We start from the raw sequence: 3823 nt of genomic DNA on the forward strand, positions 1-3823 counted from the left end.
CACAGCAAGTAATTCTTTTTCAGTAGTAGAATAATTTTTTTGAGCAAAATTTAAAATTTTACTTGCATAGTAAATAACATAAGGAAGTTTGTTCCTACGCTGTCCAAGAACAGCTCCTATAGCAAAATCACTTGCATCACACATGATTTCAAAAGAAAGTGATCAATCAGGAGGTTGAAGAATAGGGGCAGCAGTTAGCAAAGTTTTAAGCCGACAAAAAGCTTCTTGACACTCGGGTGTCCAATCAAATTTTACATCATTCATCAATAGCTTACATAGAGGCTTAGAAGTAGAGCTAAAGCCTTTGATATATCTCTTATAAAAACCCACATGCCCAAGAAAAGATCTAATGTCTTTTATTGACTTAGGTATAGGAAGTTTAGAAATCAACTCAATTTTTGCTCTATCTACTTCAAGTCCTCTAGATGAAACAATATGTCCCAGAACAATGCCTTGTTGTACCATGAAATGGCACTTCTCCCAATTAAGCAGCAATTGCTTCTCTTCACACCTGACCAAAACAGCTTGTAAATTGGTTAAACAACTCTCAAATGAATCACCAAATACAGAAAAATCATCCATAAACACTTTTAGAGTGTTCTCAATCATGTCACTAAAGATGCTAAGCATGCATCTTTGAAAAGTTGCTAGTGCATTGCATAAACCAAAAGGCATTCTCCTAAAAGCAAAAGTACCAAAAGGACAAGTAAAGGTGGTCTTTTCTTGATCCTCTGGTGCTATTTCTAATTGATAGTAACCGGAGAATCCATCTAAGAAACAAAAAAAGGCATGTCCAGCAACTTTTTCTAACACTTGATCAAGAAAAGGCAAAGGAAAATGATCTTTCCTAGCGGCAGCATTCAACTTCCTATAATCTATACACACGCGCCAACCAGTAGGAATCATCGTAGGAATCGATTCATTTTGTTCATTTTTAACAATGGTAAGCCCGGATTTTTTTGGAACTACATGAATGGGACTTACCCACTTGCTATCCGAGATGGGGTAAATGATACCCACATCAAGCAATTTCAACACCTCACCTTTAACCACTTCCTTCATTGTGGGATTCAACCTTCTTTGCATTTCCCTAGGAGGCTTTGCTTCATCTTCTAAATAAATCCCATGGGTACACTTCAGCCATTGTCCACCCAATAGACTTTTTATGCTTCTTAAGGACCTCTAGCAATTTATCTTCTTGTTCACTAGTTAAGTGAGAAGAAATTACCATAGGGAAGATGCTTTGTGGTCCTAAGAAAGCATACTTCAACTCCAATGGAAGAGGTTTGAAGTCCAAAGTTGGGGATTGCTCCTCTGAAGGCTTGAGGGTTGATGTCAATGGTGGAAGTTGCTCAAATTTTGGCCTCCATGGTGGTGTAACTTGCTGACCTATTGAGGAAACAAGAGATGAGTTATTAACATTATCAAATATTTTCAAATCTTCTTCAAATTCCTCTAAAGAATCAATAAGTTGAAAGTAATGTGCAGAGTTTTCATCAATGAAATTTTCCAGCAAATTCACTTCATGAACTTCTTCAACTTCTTGCGGTTGCCTGCAAAGATTAAAAATATTTAGCTCCAAGGTCATATTTCCAAAACTCAACTTTAAAACTCCACTTCTACAATTTATGAGTGCATTAGAAGTAGCCAAGAAGGGTCTTCCTAAGATAATAGGTGCTTGGAAAGTAGAATGATTAATCAATTGCATGTCGAGTACGACAAAGTCTACTGGATAGTAGAATTTGTCTACTTGAACCAAAACATCTTCCACAACACCCCTAGGAATCTTAATAGACCTATCAGCCAACTGCAATATGATAGAAGTAGATTTTAACTCACCAAATCTAAGCTGAATATAAACATTATAAGGCAATAAGTTCACACTTGAACCTAAGTCTAATAATGCTTGGCCTATTTTTGAGCTCCCTATCATGCAAACTATGGTAGGGGATCCTGGGTCCTTGTATTTGGGAGGAGTGTTGGTTTGGATAATAGCACTAACTTGCTCAGTAAGAAAAGCTTTCTTTTGCACATTCAATTTTCTTTTTACGGTACATAAATCCTTTAAAAATTTAGCATAGGTAGGAATCTGTTGAATAGCATCTAACAATGGTATATTTATCCTAACTTGCTTAAAAATTTCAAGAATTTCAGCGTGATGCTTATCTTTGTGCAAAGGGGCTAACCTTTGAGGAAAAGGTGCAAGTGTAGTGCTTGGGACACTTTCAGATTTCAAATGATCATGTTCCTCATTTTCAAAAGGAGGTTTAGAAGTGTTACCATTCTTTTCTACCTTTTGAGCTGGAATGCCAATCACCTTACCACTTCTCAAGATTGTAATAGCCTTGACTTGCTTGACATTTGAATCTCCTGCCATATTTTGAAATTGGTGGTTTTGACCTTGGGGATTAGGCTGAGATTGTGCAGGAAACTTCCCTTTCTCTTGAGCACTCATGGTTGTAGTCAACCTTGTGACTGACCCACGAATCTCAGCAATGGCATGTGAATTTTGACTGTTGATAGCAGCTTGAATTTGCATGAATTGCTGAAAATTGGTGGACAGCTGCTGGAAGTTGGTGGATAATTGCTGAAAATTATCTTCAAGGTTCTTTTTCTGGGCTGGCACCATGTGGTTGGCATATTGAGATGGTCTTGGACCTCTTGGGGTAGTGTAGGGTACAATTTGTGAAAGACCAGCTATGTTGGGTGCAGGTAAAGCAGCTTGTTCACCCCTCCAACTGAAATTAGGGTGATTTCTCCATCCCGAATTGTAGGTGTTGGAATAAGGACCTGAAAAAGATTTAGCAACCATATTAACAGCATTAGATTGATCCAAAAGAACTTCTTTAAAAGCTGGAATGGTTGGGCAATCATTAGTTGAATGCCCTTGGCCTTTACAAATATTACAGCTCAAGGTAATCTGAGGTACAGCTTGTACTTCATTCACTTTCTTTAGTTCTATGGTTTCTAATTTCTTAGAAATCATAGCCAACCTAGCATTCAAATCATCTACTTCTCTCAGATTATATTTCCCACCCCCTGAAATTGTCCTTGAACTTTCCGACCTATCATGAACATCAGATGTATCCCATGATTGTGCATTTTCAGCTAGATAATCAAAATATTCAAAGGCTTCCTCAGGTTCTTTGTTAAAAAACGCTCCATTACACATGGTCTCCACAAATTGTCTCATTTTTAGTTGCAACCCCTCATAAAAAAAACTAATGACCCTCCAATTCTCATATCCATGATGAGGACATGCATTTAAAAGGTCTTTGAATCATTCCCAACAATGATAAAATGTTTCCACATCCTTTTGGCCAAAATTCATAATCTGTCTTTTCAAGGCATTGGTTCTATGCATGGGAAAAAACTTCTTTAAAAATTCAGTTTGCATTTCTTGCCAAGTCCCAATGGATCTTGGTCTTAAGGAATTCAACCATGTCTTAGCCTTGTCTTTTAAGGAAAATGGAAATAGTTTCAATCTTATGACTTCATCAGTGCATGTTCTATCCATGAATGTGGAACACACTTCTTCAAACTCTTTGATATGCAAATAGGGGTTTTCAGATTCCATACTATGAAAGTGTGGTAACAATGGAATTATTCCGGGTTTGAAATTAAAAGCATTTGCATTAATAGGTAAAATGATGCAAGAAGGTGTGCTAGTCCTAATAGGCTGAAGATATTCTCTAAGAGTCCTGTTTGGATTCTCCACTTCCCTATCATGATGCTCATTTTCAGCCATGATGCTATCAGTATCTGATGATGATTCAACAGAAGATGATGCAGAGCTAAAAGATGTCAATGATTCTGTCCTAAA

At 37.2% G+C, this 3823-nt stretch overlaps 1 non-coding gene across 1 annotated transcript; it reads left to right on the plus strand.

Moving 5' to 3' along the window:
* The first annotated feature begins 3242 nt into the window (after positions 1–3242).
* Positions 3243–3350, plus strand: LOC122283587. The gene has a single exon (XR_006230985.1). It is a non-coding gene; the product is annotated as a small nucleolar RNA R71 (small nucleolar RNA).
* Positions 3351–3823: the final 473 nt, after the last annotated feature.

Source organism: Carya illinoinensis, chromosome 11 (assembly GCF_018687715.1).
Source record: "Carya illinoinensis cultivar Pawnee chromosome 11, C.illinoinensisPawnee_v1, whole genome shotgun sequence".
Taxonomy (NCBI): Eukaryota; Viridiplantae; Streptophyta; class Magnoliopsida; order Fagales; family Juglandaceae; genus Carya; species Carya illinoinensis.